This window comes from Rhopalosiphum maidis, chromosome 4, assembly GCF_003676215.2.
Source record: "Rhopalosiphum maidis isolate BTI-1 chromosome 4, ASM367621v3, whole genome shotgun sequence".
Lineage (NCBI taxonomy): Eukaryota > Metazoa > Arthropoda > Insecta > Hemiptera > Aphididae > Rhopalosiphum > Rhopalosiphum maidis.
The window spans coordinates 18,062,310-18,079,570 of NC_040880.1; the positions used below are offsets into that span (position 1 = coordinate 18,062,310).

The window sequence follows — 17,261 nt, forward strand, 5'->3', positions numbered from 1 at the left end:
TATATAACCTATAATTAACATACATATATGTTTATTCAAATATATAATTATATAATATTATAATTTAGAATACTATATTATATTTTATAACAAATAAAATATTGTTACAGTAAAGGTACCTAAATTTCATTTACAATTAAAAAAAAAATCTGCTTTGCACTTTAACATTGATGTAATTATTGTTTAGTATAGTATTATTATTATTATATGTATTACACAGTGAATAATATTATTATATTGTTTCCCTTCTGTGGCGACAACGAACAAATGTTTGTAATGTACGTACACGCGACAGCCACGAGTCGTTCATGGGTGTGTACATAACGTATAACAATCGTGTATATGGACACAGACGAGAGGAATCCTATAATAATGCGCTGTTTGATTCACGACAAATAATAATTATTGTTTTAATTATGATTATTTAGGGTGGACTAGCAAGGACAAATGAGACGATAGAATTTTGTTGTAACCAAATGCGGTTACCTGTAAACATACAATTCTACACTATAAGCATAAAGGTAATTGATATGATGTCTATACGAAATATGCATAACAAATATTTATATTTTATTGACTACACAATTATTATTTGTTTACTTTACCAAGTAAAAAAAAAATGATTGTATATTTATAATATATTTTATACTCATGCTTATAAAGTTACTAAAATAAATAAGTATATTTTTTTTAATAAATACACGATGAATAAATTATAATATAGGCACTACAATTAAAACGAAACGATTAACTAGAAGTAGATCCGAAAAAATCTTATAGAATTTTGAATTGTAAAAATCATTTCAATTCAAAACTGTGCTGACTATTAAAAACCATGACTTTAAAAGCTTTAATAAAATTTTTATTCGAAAAATGTTGGTAAAGCAATTATAGTTGTGTACTATGTGAATCATTATTTTACGTATTATTTATATTTTCTTTTTATTAAAATATTAATAATTATAAAAACAAAACAACGCAACGCAAAATTTAAAATGAAAACCAACCTAAAAAAATGTCAAATAATATAATAATTTTATCCTTAAAGAAATGTTGTCATAAGCATGGACGTGAACTCATCTGTACATCTTGAATCTTGAATTATACGACTAAATAAATCTCCAAATAATTCTATGTAAAAATGTTTTTTAAATAACATAATTCTAATATTCTTTAATACAACAAAGGACAAATGTGAAGTATGTCTACAAATAAAAATCAATTTCTATTTATTTATTTTTTTTGTTAAATATTTGGTTGTACAATTGTCTACCAATAAAAAAATATCAGCTGTTAATTAATGTTAGAGTATTTATCGTTCATTTTTAATATATATATATTCATAGTTAATCAAGTAATTTGGATCTCTAAACGTGAGATGGCTCAAATTCAAACATTGTAAGTAAGAACAATTTAAATAAACATACAAACAAACGAACAATGTTTGTTTACAATGCATAATGAAAAATATATTCCAAGTTTGTTCATTCGATGAACGGTTTAAAGAAAAAAATTATTATCCCCCAACGTCGCATTACGATCATACGATAAAATAGTGCACTGTACCTACCTACTACTTTCTTAGTTGCGCATTACAGCTTTGTAGTTTGCAATTTACCGCGTACAAGTTCGAAAATAATACAAAATAAGATCACTGTGCAGACAACCGCCGCAGTCAACTAAACCATCTATACCATCTAACTAATCAGCTGGACTTATAGTAAAATATTGTAACGCATTCGGCTTATCTCTTGACCTGTGGAAACACGCAAAAAACATAAACGCGGCTGTGGAACAGTCCGCTATAACAACACCACCAGAGTATAGTTATTGTGGTTATCGTTTGTTTTTTTTATATATATACACTTCCACCCTCTCGCCAATTCACAAAACAACCGCACCCCGTACGAACTTCGACACTGCGTTTTCCAACACGGGTTATTATTATATAACTGCTACAACAACAATATAACTGTCAAAAGTGTGTATCGTGCGCCCACTGTAGTCGTGTAAATACGCACGGGCAAAATATCGTTACCAGTCATATCGCACGCGGGTATCTCAGCGAGCTATAGTGAAAAAAAAAACTAAAATTAAAAATGTTTGTGGTTATTTTTCTATACCGACCCCGCCACGCTGTCGACGTATTATCCGGATTACAGACATTCCCGAGGACGACCAGTATCTTCTCTTAATTTATTTAAGCGATGTCCGTATCCACTATATTATATTATATATTACTCTCAGTTTACCCGACGACCACGCGATTTCTCTATCTGCACGATGTTTAAACAAGAAAAGATACAGTATCTGGTTGGTTTAGTTGGTATAATATTCATAATAGTGGTATTATAATATACCGAAAACTAAAAACGACGTTATCGCATGTCCCTTGTACCATCACTAATTAACTAAACTCTCATCATCGTCGTGACTGGAAAAACTTTTCACTTACAGCACACACGAACTATAATAGTTATTAGTTGTACTATGTGTCGTTATATATATATATATATATACTGTATACAAAAGCATTTTTATCTCAACAAACGAAAAGCAAAAAAACTAAAATTAAAAATTTCTCAAGAGACGAAAAATAAAAGACGATATTGTGAAAATAACAGATTACAATAATTTAAAGAAACTCCATCCCGCGTTCATTCCATGTACAATTAATATTACTGTGCAAAGACTTTATTGTACCTACTACTTGGCGGTTTCCGCCGGCAACGAGTGGCAGCAAACGTCATTCTCGCTCCTTCCTCCAGCACACGTCTCCCTTTTTCCAGCGCATTATCCTGTAGGGCTTTCCGGGGAGCAGTTAAATATTATTATTATACTTATGCATACACGAACGCTTTTGTTTCATAACGGAAAACGGCTATTGAATATATCGTCATGTTCGCGTGGCACTTTTATTTTATAAACGCGATGGTCAAACAATCGCAACAGCCTACATAATAAAACGCATAGTACCAAGGGATTCCGTGACGTATAGTGGTTGTTTTTTTATTGATTTATTTTTGAACCGCTCTCAATTGTAAAAAATTATCATCATATAATATATATTTGCATCATAATCAAGAGTCAAGACTTATGTTATAACATAGATAATTAAATTTTAAATAATATATTTATGTATAAATTGAAAAATTCGTAATAGTGCAATATTTTTTTCAAAATATTGGTGTAGAGATATTGTTAAATATTGAATAAATAGAATCTTGAAAAATATTATGTTTTGATTCTAAAATTAAAACTAGAATAAAAAATAGTAAGTTATTATTATTTTTTAATTGTATAATGTTAAAAGCATTTAAAACTATATAATACATAAACACTTATATAGATGACTAATATAATATAGCAATCGCGTAGAGATGTTATTGTATCATATTATTGTACTTTTGTATTTACCTTATTATTTCACGTTTAATATATCTTTTTAAATTTAAAATCAAAATTCAATACTCATTTTTTATTATTATTTTGTCAAGGCCACTGTTTCATGAAACAAGATTAGTATTATAATCAAAAGTTATTTGTTAACAAATTGTCATCGATTAGATTGAACCCAAAAAACAAATATATCAATTTATAAAACAATTGTATTTTGAACATTATGAAACACGTATTATAATAATTTGTATGATGTTCACTTGTTGCATACTAAAATTGAATAATATACATTACAAACGATTTTTCACTATTCTCAATATTTAACCTTATTTTATACATAAATTACGCTTAAACATGAAAGAAGAGTTTTTCACAAAGTTAATATAATTTCCTATATGTAAAAATCTATTTAAGTTCAGTGGTTTTTGAAACGTAAAACGCATCGTTGAACTTAAAGGACATAAGCAATTATCCAACAAATAAAAAAAAAAAACCTTAACATAAAAAAAAATACTTGCTATTATCCTCAGAGCACACATATTTCCGGTTGTTCTAAGGAACCGGAAATTATTATTAGTCGTTGTAACCATCTCTTGAAAATCCAAGAATGTAAATATAGATAACAATAGTAAGAGATTATGAGAAGGTTAACTAGTTACAATGTGGAAAACGGCAAATGTTTTTATCCGACAGCCCAATACACTAACATATAATAATATATGGTATATAATAAGAGTACCGAAGTTTCCTTATCGGATAATTGCGAATTCGTTGAACACAGGTATATTTATAATTCTTTGTCAAAACAATAATTTTTAGTTACAAATAAAAAAAATATAAAATATAAGGTATACTAAGAGAAAAAAAGGAAACTTATACCTCCTAAACCGACAACGGCTATCCTTTCCTCGCGCACATGGGTGACGTGTAAGGTCGGACATGTAGGTAATGTACATTATAAAACCTCCCACGGGGCTCGTCCATCTTTTGTCTAACTACCCTCTCACCCACAACCACACTACTTCCGGATACACTGCACATATATATATACATCGTTATCCCCACCCCAACATTAACCACCCAGTCCACGTTAATTACGGTTAGAAACGCCAGGTTAAATAACCGCGGTTGTTTGTTGACTCTGAGCTTATTATGCGATTTTACTCGTCCATTACGACTAACAAGTACATAATACATATTCCATATATACCCAAGTTTATATATGTTTCTATACCCGCAAACACACTAGTTTAGTTTTAAACGTACATTATATTGTTGTCACGAATATAATTTAAATATATTGGTAATTGGCTCATTAAATTGTTCATAAAAAGCTATAGTGTGTATATTCCTAATGTAAATTAACAAGAGATAAGTACTATTAATTTATTAAAAATTATAGTAAACATAAATAAATATATCAGCCTGGGCGCGTATACATTATAATAGGTACCACGAGTTTATTAAGAGTATAAATAAGAAAATTATAGAAGTTACAAAAATTTGGTAAAAAATAAATATAGTGATGTTAACTAAAAATTTGTTGTTATTTCATTAAATTAAATATCTGTTTGATTAATAAATAAGCAGTACCTACCTGTATTATGATACTTTTAAATCAATGCAAATTTAGATTGCAAACATAAGTAAAAAATGTATTTTAACCCATTCAATCGCTAAGCTGTTGTATATATTTACATTAATTGTACCAACAAAACATTTACAACTATTGAACTATATTATTTATATCGCAACGTTAAACTTTAAAAAAAAGTAATATTCCAATTTTTGTTTATAATTAATTGTTTTGTTTAGTAATTTAAGAACATTAATTAAGATTATATACCAATTTATTAAAAACAGTCTTATAACATTTAATAATTGTATTTGATCTAAAGAAAATATAAAAACTAATCTATCTATTTTAATTGATTTTCAATAAATTTACTATATGAAAAAAAAATGTTAACAATATATGCATTCAATTTAATATAAAAATTCAATGTTTTTAGCCCAAAAATATTTAAAAATTATGAATCATTTTAAATTGACATATTAGTAATAACAAAAACACCCATATTAATATGTATACAATGCAAAGCGTTATTATTTTTCATCATCAACAAAAAAAAAAGATCAACATTCCCAAACAAGATAGACAGACAACTCGTGTCAATAATATAAAGCTTTTACGTCCATGAAAATTCATATAATATTAGTTGACGTAAATACCCATGGGCCAAACACGAATCGATACGTCACATATCGTCGTGCAATGAGTTTACATAGATAGCAAAATAAAAAAAATACCATCGACTGTTGTTACTGTTATTTTAAACTTAGTGCAGTCAATTTTTTATCATTATTATTATTATTATCGTATTAATTTTTTTGTTATACTCTACCTACACACATATATATTTTACACACACCCACGTCACTTGACCTGGCCGATAATTGAAGTCAAATACAGGGGTGGCGATTATTCGAAAACCTTTTAAGGCGGAAGGATGGACGAAAAAAAACTGTTTTTGTAAACATAAAATGACTAGGCGACAGCCTAAAGGCAACCGAATAAAGGTACCCACCACATCACGAGAGGGTAAAGAGATATTCCTATACAAAACCTTCGGGCACTCGACAGAAAAATGACTTTACTCTCCACACAAAAACTTTTATTGGACTTTAGAGCAGATAAAATCATTGTGTGGTGGTCATATAAATGGAAGCTGAAGTTGACAGATTTTCTCCGACGTTGATGCTTAAAATAAATAATTTTTAAGATTTTATAAGATATATGCTGCCATGATGTATGTGTGAAGAGTAGTAAAGTTTTACGCCTAAGTAATTAGTCCATGGGACAAAAAAAAGTTTTATGTTTCATAGTGTAGTAGTGGAAAAAAGTACTTGAATTTTTAAGAAGAAAAAAATAAGTCAGCCTTCTTCAAAACTGGGCTAATGTTTTGTTGGGCTTGTCCATCAACACAGCAAAGAGGGATGAAACTCCCAATGATAAAATCATTAGCATGAAGACGGACTGACGCTAATAGCTAGCAGTGAGCTAATTTATGGTTTGAACAGAAGGTTTTTTGACATTATCGTATTTGAAGAGATAAAAAAAAACAATCTCAAGATTTTGTTTTTATCAAAAATGAGGAAATGATTTAAATTATTTCAATACTCAAAAGACCAATAATTGTATAAAAATATTTAATAATAATCCAAGAATATATTTAGCTCTACACTCGTTTTGTTTTTATAATTAAAATCAAGAGCTTAAAATTAAGAAAACAACAGCTGCAACATATAAAATTACAGTTCGAAGAAGTGATAAGACAAAAATCCTCTTTTAGATGGTAAAGTTCTGTTATTTAATATATGTTTATAAAATAAACTACAAATCTAATGAATTGTATTTATTATAGATATAATAAATCTAAAAAATGGACGATTGTTTGCAATAAATGTCAACGCATACTTGGTGCAATAGCACATACTATCTATTTCTAAATCTATAATATAATATAATAGTTCAATAATTTAAAAATGTGAAACTAAAAAAAAAGTTTAAAAAATAATGAATGAATTTCATGCAAAAAAAAAATACGTTATTCATAATGATTAAGAATTAAATTTGATAAAATATGTTTCATTATATAATTGCAAAATGCTTTTCATTTGAAACTTAATAAAAATCTATTCAGAATATACTTGTCCAACTGATAAAATTTCATTTTATTTAATTAGGTACCCTAAGGCAAACATTTTTCCATTTATATTGAACAATATTACTATATACTAAATGAATTCGAAGTACTGTGTGCACAAAGTAAAATCAGTGTATCATCGACTTTACTGTTAAAACGATTAACTTACGTAGTCATCAAATATAATTATAATTATGATTGAATTTCAAACACAACAATTTGTAATCAAATGCAGAATACGTTGCAAAAATAAAAAAATAAATAATTTGTTTTCAAATAAAAAAGTAAAAATAAGTAAATATTGATTGATTATTTAGATGACATACTCATTAAAAAAAAAAAAATTAAAAACACTGTACTAATTTAAATTACCACAATATTAAATAAGAAAGAAAAAAGTACATAAAATACTATATAAAGTATACAACGATATATAAACCTAAATGAGCAAAAAAACAACTCTCAAGTTGATATTAAATAAAATTTAATATCCGAATTTAAATAATTTTTCTATTATACAATAGAAGTTAATATTGTTAAAATAATTAATTTAATAAATAAATTAAAGTTATTTTTAATAACGTATAAAATTAATTTACAGAATGAATAGACAAATAATCGAAATATAATTCTAGAAATCATTGAATGGATCATATTAAATGGTTCATCGCTATTTCACAAACAAAAAATGATTTAGATATTCATTAACTAATATTAAATATATATTTAATATATATATATATTTTATATTTTTATTTTTTTATATTTATTAACTAATATCGTAACTTAAACGATATATAATATTAGAGAAACAAAATATTAAAATTATTAATTTTTAATATTTTTACAACATCTATTATTGATTGAGTAACTAACATCATAGTGCAATTAATTGTTCATCCTAATGACATATATATTAACACAGAATACTAAAATTATTATAATTATTGATAATTATCATCAAATTTTGAATTTTATACACTTAAATACGACGAATTAAAACTAAAATACAGGTAGTATAATTTTAATAATTTTGAGGTATTTCTCTAAGCTATTTTATATAAAAAATAAATGCTAATTTCTATACATATAACTAATGAATTTAATCAATATTATTGAAACTACTATAGTAATAATAATAATAAATGATAAAACTAAGAAAACAGACAAAAAAATAAGGTATTAAAAATGATATATTTCTAATAAACATAAGAGAATAAAGATGAATCAGAACGAAGGAAAGATGATAGGAAACTAAGATAATATAAAGTGCATTCAAAGATAATGTTTGAAGAGGTATTCACTTTGAACTATAATAAATACATTAAAGCAAATGGTTGAAGTATAGATCAAATATAATTTAATAATTCCTAAAAATGCTTTACTTAAAAAAAATAATTAAAAATAACGAATCATTAAATTTTTAAAAATTTAATACTTGTACTTATATCTAAATATATTAAATATTAAGCAGAAATAATTATAATTAATAATTAATTTTATTAAAATATTTGTTCAATTGATAAAATTGATTCAAAAATATTTATTTTATTTAGATGAAACGTTACTATTAATTAAGATTTATAAATGATACCATACAATCGTTTATTATACTCAATTCGTTTACATTGAAATACAATAGTTATCTATTTTTTAAACTTATAATTATTTTTCTTAGAATGCAAGATTAGGTTATATTTTCAATTTTAAAACTACATTTTTAAATACCAACATTAATGTGATCACTCTGTAGACACATTATAAACTTCCGGATTTAAAGGGTTCAGCGGTTGAACCCACATCACATTCATTGGTATATCCTGTATATAATTCCAGCTTTAAAGGTACGGTCATTAGGAGTCTAAATTTACAGCGGACAACCAGCCAAGGTTGTTAATAAATCGTATGCAGAGTGGTATAGTAGAAGAAAGGGATAAACGTGCTTCAGACCTGTACCTAATGATGGACTTATGTAGAGGATGGATACCCTTGTGGCCTTACTAACACCCAAAAATGAAAAACAAATAAAAAATAAGTTAAATCTAAAAATAGGTGGTATAGTTGATATAATAGTCAACCATTTTCTCCTTTCTAAAACACGCATATATCAATAATCTAGAAATTATATTTTTGAAATTAAGAAAATATGATTATAAAATGAGCAAGTTGCTAATGCCATTTATTAAAAATGTAATAAACAATAAATATAACTGATAAACCATTATGCTGAAAAAATCACTTTTACGACATTTAGTCACATTAATCTAATATAAATTATAATAATATGTATATACCAAATGCTTAAATAAAAAACAATGTAAATCATAACATCAAGTAAAAATTGAAATTATAATATTTGTAATTAAAATTATCTAAAATAGTATTTATGCATTATTATTTAGAATTGAATACTTTTAAATTACTGTTAAGTTTTCGAAAGCATAATTTTCATAAAATCATTATGAATTTATTATTATAGAATACTTTCAGCATAGTCAGTTGAGCATCCCCAAACGGGATTTAATATAGGGCGAAATTACAACTCACATATAGCCATATAGGTATAGTATCTATAATTTCAGACCTCATTTCATATGCATTAATTTGACCTCAATTTTCCGACTATGGGATACAACGTCAAACCGAATCAATATCGAAAAAAATCTGTTACGCGCGGATGGAACATGCTCTTAATAAATATATTTTTCGCATTCGTCAAATTACTTGAAACACATGTAACAGTTAACAGACGTTATACATTTTGAACGACCGTTTTCTAATACTTCATACTTGAACACTGAGAGAGAATAGAGGCGTATTAGCGAGGGGTATTTGCGAATTTAAACCCATCAAATATTAACAGGTACCATTAGCGGACGTGGTGTCCGAAACGGTAAATAGCAGAAGGGGAGAGGATGGCACGCGATTAGGGATACACCTCCGCCGCTACTACTGTAGATTTCGCAAAATACTACTTCACCTCACTGGTTTGCATAAATAAGTGAATTTCCATTTTTCTCTTTGAATTTTACTCAACTAGTCGTAAAAATAATATAAAAAAAAATTTAAAAAAATAGATTAATCGAAAATAGAAATATTTCACATAAAAATAATAATCAGTATATCGTATTAGATATGTTTAAATTCTATAGTAAAACCATTCGAGAGTTATAGGTATTAATATAATTTTTCCCTCCATGTGTTATGTGTACGTTTGTAATTAAATGCTAATGATAACGAGACTCGGATATAATATCGAGCGAATAACTTATACAAGCGTAGGGAGAGTTCAGAACTTCTCGTATATACTAAACTTCACATCCGGTGGGAATTTCACGATAAGTCCCGCACAGGACGAGAGTCTGTTATTACGTGTAGTGGCTTTTTGAATCACAAGGACCGTTTCTCAGCTTCACCAACACTCGTAAAGTGAATAAGGATATATTTTTTTCTTTTTAAAAACTGAAAACAATATGGGTAAATAATAAAAAACCTCCACTTATAAGAGTATTTCCGCACACGTCTAAAGGTACAAGTCGCACACGACTGACATACAAAAGGTTTCAAATACTATTCTAACTCAAAATTGGTTAAAGAGTTTTTATTTTTATCAACACCGGAACTAGAAACCAAGTCGGAAATTAATCTGGCACCCTAGTATCGAACAGAGAGGTTAAGGTTTCTCCTATACCTATAATATAACACGTGTTACACATACGCGATATATTGTTTGTCCATAATCTTTTTTTTTTTTTTTATGGTTTTTTTTTCTTCTCGCTCCATTTATTTATTATCTTTTCAATTTCCTACGTTCCGGACAAAATATTTTGTTTTCACAACGAAAAAAATATATCTGTATGTACACATAAAAATGCAGGTCAAATATTTTTGGTGTGAAAACCATGCAAAAAAATCATGAACGACCGTCGACAACCAATCTATCAAAAATACACGAGATATATTCAGATTGAATTCACTGACGCAGACCAATGATCTATTGGCCCTAAGAACACGAAAGAAACAAAAAATAAATGCAATAATCCTAAAACTACAAACAATGGATTCTTAAGAATATTGGAACTCAAATTATAGATATTACCTATATGGCTATATACAATTATAAAAATGTAAAAACGAATAATTTTTTTATATGGTTTACAATTTTTAAATAAGCAATAAATTAAAAAAATTATCTTTTTTATAAAATATAACAGAACATTACTACTTAAATATTATTATGAACTTTTATAGACCAAATGGAAAAATCAAACATTTGCAAATAAAAAATACTTCATAATCATCATAGTGGTAGCCAACAGCTAGACTTGTCATTCTAAAATAACTTGTTTTCAAAATAAATATTGCTATTTATACGGCATTTGTAATAGCAGGCAGGGATTATGGGATTTCGTTATCCTCGTATAAAAGGCACGCGGAAGTATTCCAGAGGAAAACGCCGATTCGGCGGTGCGTTTGGTCGAGGCGATACCGGAACATGAATTATGTACGTTAAGAGCCCGGGGGAAAGAGTGGGCAAAAAAATTCAACCACCACCACAGAGCATATAATAAAAGGGACGTTTACCCTAGGCTATCCCTACACTCCGTGTCCACCACATTACGGTGTGTTGGTGAAAAGCCAAAAATTTCCCGTTGTTTTTTCTCCGGTCCAGTCCGTTTATTGTATATCTCGGACGGTCCATAAATTATTTTCCTTCCCCTTCCGAAGAAATTGATAAGCTCCTTTTTTTCACCCCTTCCAGTCCCGCAGAGTCTCGAATGTGAAATTAGAGGGTTTTAAGGCAAAATTGGCAATCCCTCGTACGTTAAAAGATCATGTCAGTAACAATAGTCTCCTGAATGCCAATCTAAAAAATAAATAAATAGAACCATAAAAATGACCAAACAGCAACAGTATATAATAATATACACTGCAGCGTATCGTATTGTTTTATTTCATTTTATTTTTATAACTGTTTTGTCTGAAAGTCATCGCAAAAATCACATTTTAAATTACAGAAATTAAATTAAAATTATAATAATATTTTCAATATAATGGTAATTACTAGTGATAATCACATGTAAATTTTTATTAAACTGTTATATAAATTATTCACACAAGTGGGTAATGATACAATTCACAAAATGTATTAAAAAACTTTTAATACATCTTATTATAAATAGTAACATTTATATTTTCATAATCTCACCTGCTTAGTTAATATTAAGTATTATAATCTCTATATTTTGTTGACATTTATCTTACAATATTTTAGCTGTTTTCCGTTTAAAATTTAAATATATAATACATTAATTCGAATTAAAAATAAATCAGAGACAGTAAAAATAATTTTTTAATTAAATTATACATTTTTGTGATTAGTAATTTAAGTAATAATAATATTATAATATTTATAAGAATATATTATAAAACAACTTTAACTTATACTTTAGGCGATTTAAATACAAACAAAAATAGGTCTTTATTTTATGAAAGATGATGGTATTCGAATTAATAATATTGTAATTTCACTCAAGTATACAGAAAAATGACGATTTAGTTTATTCAATGATATTAGCATATAGTAGATTTAACTAATTATGATTCCAATTGATTATATTATACAATATAAATTAATATTAAGATTCTATTATAATTCCTTCGTTAAATTAAAAATCAGCTCACAATAATGTAACTCGCGGGACATAGCAAACCGTGATGAAGAGACTATTTTGTAGCTCAAGTAACTTAAATCTTTTCTAGAGTTATAAAAACTTAACTTTATTGATAGTACCTACTATTTGTTACCAAAAGGATTTTCCCTCCAGATGAACTATACAATTGAATCTGTTTTTCCCCTGTTCTCATTTTTTTCAGTTGACTTTAAATTAAAAACTCTTTAACAATCCGAAATATTTTATTTGTCCGGATGTGAAAAAAAAAATTGACTTTTATTAGCTCTTATTCGAAATAATAGCAGTGTTTCGTTTTTTTAACTATAATCTGCTTTATAGGATTGGCATTATACTTAAATGTAATTTATATTTTAAACCTTATGTTCATAAGTTTGATACAATTTTAACAATTCATGAAAACAATAAGTTCTAAAATTTCTCATCGAAGTTCTTATAAAATTTTATTATAAATACTGTGTAGTTTATTTTTAAAAACTGTTAAAAACCAATCGTATTTTACTAGATATTAATAAACATGAAATTTCATTAAAATAAATTTCATAAATATTCTATTATTTATTAAAAACTCTTCACGATTATAAGTGTTGCTATTATATTTTGAAGACAGGTTATAAAAAGTTTCATTTATTTAATTTAACTTCTTCTAAAATATAAGTTAAAAAAATTATAGATACACATGCACATATTATGTACCTTATACACTTATACGTTAGATGAACTATTACCTAATGGGTGAAGAAAATAGGGGTAAACCTGTCAGCCTAATCCAACGGTTTTATTAAGACGGGAAAAGTAAATGGTCATAGTGAGATGTAGAAGCAAATATTGAGTAAAAGTCAGAGATTATTTTAAATTATAAACTACAACGCTCCGTTACTTCGCAATAATAACTCTTTGCTTAGCAACCTGGCCACTATTTAAAGGGAGCAGCGAGTCCAAAAGCTCATTCAAAATCTAAGTATACTATTTAATACTAAAAATGTATAAAAATAAATTTAGCGCATGATGATTATTTTTATTACTGTTGAAATCGAAATTTTTTATTACACATAAAACAAAATTAAAGAACGGAATTGTTATTATATTAATTCCAGATTAATGCTGATACATACAAATAATTGTAGTAAATCTAATATGTACGATTACAAATGATTTAACAAACACAAACACACGGTTACAGCAACTAATTGGACACCATAATATTTTTACTTACTTCTGCAATGAAAATAAACCACAATACTTTTTACGATACTGTTCTATAAGTAAAAATACTGTCTCAATAGAAAACTGATTCCTCTTCAACTTACAATTAATGATATTATAAATTAAAATTTACTGTCAATCTCAAAATAGTATTATCACTGATACGTAGGACATTAAAAATTATTATTTATTTATGTGGTCATAAACTAAGACATTGGACTTATCTTAAAATAATTTTAGAATTCATAACTTAACCAAAGTTTTAGTAAAACAAGACACTTATCTCGAATCTTGTAATCTACCCAACACATTTCCCTTCAAAATAAATCTCTATCAAATGAATACGTGCCAGAAATCCAATACCGATCAATGTATGTTTCTATTTAAAAAAATAATACTAATAAATATTTAAATATGCAACATTGGAAAAAATTTAATTAATATATAAAAATGAATAAACAATATAAATATAAAAATATGAAGACATAATTATCGAAATAACGTTAAGTACAACATTTGAAATAAATGGTTCGCTAGATTTAAAAAAAAACTTATAAGCATACTTCTTTAAGCTGTTAAGTAGATTGTATAAATACATTTGTAACTAAATTTGTTTAAATTATATTAATTAATTTTAGCAAAAGCTGTAATCAAAATTTCTGTAGTATTGTATGTATTATACAATAATCATAAAAGTTTCTAACATAAATTGTTATATTACCTTAAAATTTAACAATAGTTCCTTGAAAATAAATATATAAAAACATTATCAGACTTAAAATAAAAATTAATGGTACGAGCATACTCATTATTTATGAATTTGCAAACATGATAATAATTAAAATAAAGTACCTATTACACAAATATTGCAAACATTAAGCATAATAATCATTTCAAGAATAACTAATCCACATAAATAATATAAATAATAGTAAAGATGTATTACCAAGAGATACACTATGGGCAAATAAAAGCCCAATCATAATAAAGAAAATTTAAACTATTGAAAATGTTTTTTAGTTTTTAATTTAGATATAAATCTTTAAATTTCTTTAATGTAAATTTAATGTACGACTAAATAATTACGATATTGTGAATGAAAGGTAGACGAAAGAAAAAACTAGATTCGCAAACTTGATTGCTTAATTTCAACGATGTATTTTAATTTAATTTTCTTCTGGTAGTTTTATTTGTATACATTTCCACCCCAATTTTACAAGACTGCGGACTCACAAAAATCAAGAAATGGTAACAACAAACCAAGAAACAAACATTCTTAACCTAAACAGTTAATTATAATTAACATGATAAAAATATAACCTATATTTTAAAAATAATATTTAAGTTAATAATTTAAATAAATATAAAATTAACGTATCTAAAAAAATTAAAGATACATATTGTACCTTATACCTAATTTATTAAGCGTTAACTTTCAGTTACCAATAACATGTCTAATAACTTAAAATAAAGATAAAATCAAATACAATGAAGTTAAATTAAATTTTTAAATTTATATAAACAATAAAAATTCTAAAATATCATAAAATAAATTTGGAATAAGAACTTACTTAAATATTTGCATTAGGAGTAATTTAAATTACTTTTGCCAAATATTATTATTTATTTCATATTTTTATTATTCCAAATTTACTGAAAACGACTTTTAAAAAATCTATTGAAAATAATGAAATGAATCTATAATCTAAAATTATATTCAATTTCTTATTCATCACATTTTAGATTTGTAACAAAATAAATCGATATTAATAAATCAATTTCAATGAATGTAGATTGTTCCTTATTGAAACATTTTATATTTTTTGTTTGTATGTTGAGTATTTTGACAAACTAATAATAATAATAATACATATTTTTCATTTCATAAGCAGGGCTTATAACAAGGCAAACTTGAGCTTATTTGATTTAGAATCAAAAATTAAATTAATTTAAGAACTCGATAATAAGTAAAACATTTTGAAAACGGTCAATTTTTTTTTTTTTTTTTAACTACAATCGTTCCTATTAGTTATTGCATGATAGAAACTATATATATTTACAATAAAAATAAATAGTCTAGCTTTAGAATTGTCTTTTGTCGATGGCAGTAAAAAATAAACTGAACACAAACAAAAAATATTCAACGTATACTACATCTAAGGAAAATAGAATTGTATAATATATATAAACCATAAAGCTACCCAAAGTTAATTTTATTACTTACTTCAGTAAGTATAACAAAAATCATACAAAAATCTTAAAATTATAGAAATGACTAAACCCTTTTGATTTTCATGATTGTGTATAAAATCCCTTTCATTCGTCTGACTTAAGTCAAGCACCCTAGTTCATTATATAACTCACATACATCTAGCTTAAACAGCAGGGACATATATTCATTTACAATTTGAAATCTGATGATCTGTACTCTGTATAAAACCGTCTGGTGTATAATCATATAATTAGACAAACAGTCGTCTAATTAGATATTGAATGACAAATTATCGAAATGTAATGCAATCATTCAACAGAAAATAAAAATGTATAACAGAAACAATTGTATTATGAATATATAGGCAAATAGATTGTTACACAACTACATAATAAATAATAACCGATAAATTAAAGTCCAATGCCAATAATAAACAAGTTGGTCTAGAAAAAAGTTTATAACACTTAAATGATTAGACTAATATATTTTTAAATATATTAAATGACATTTAAATAACGCCATTTAATGTTCTAGTAAAAATTAAAATTTTTATAGATTTTTAGCATTTCAATACTCAGATAGATTGTTAAAAAATAACAAACATGAGCAATATTGCAATAAAGCAATATTGAATTGCATACTTATTAAAAAATATAATTCGAATATTATCTATGAAAAAATGTAAATGAAAAAATCCTTTACGAGTAATAGCTTAAATTACTCTCTTACATAAATAGTTGACATTCAATTATGTAATTTAAATATGAATTGAAATTTGATTAATTTCTACATCAAATTAAATATAGGAACTGATATTGTTTGAATTTTTTTAGTAAAATGCATTCCAATTTTTTTAAATATAATTAACATAATTAGCAAGTTAAAATATTTTTATTAAATGTCAGTTATAGTTACTTTTAACTTAATTCGTAACCAAAATTATAGCACGAATTATGTTTCAATTCAATAATTAATTCTTAATTCGTACAACTATTGTGTTAACAGTGGAGAAAAATAATTTTAATAACTTCTCACCATATATAT

The 17,261-nt window shown here is 25.9% G+C and overlaps 1 protein-coding gene across 7 annotated transcripts in view; it reads right to left on the bottom strand.

The window, feature by feature from the left end:
* LOC113560630 (tyrosine-protein phosphatase Lar) overlaps positions 1-17,261 on the bottom strand; it is a 151,901-nt gene that overhangs the window by 98,555 nt on the left and 36,085 nt on the right. The window lies entirely within an intron of this gene.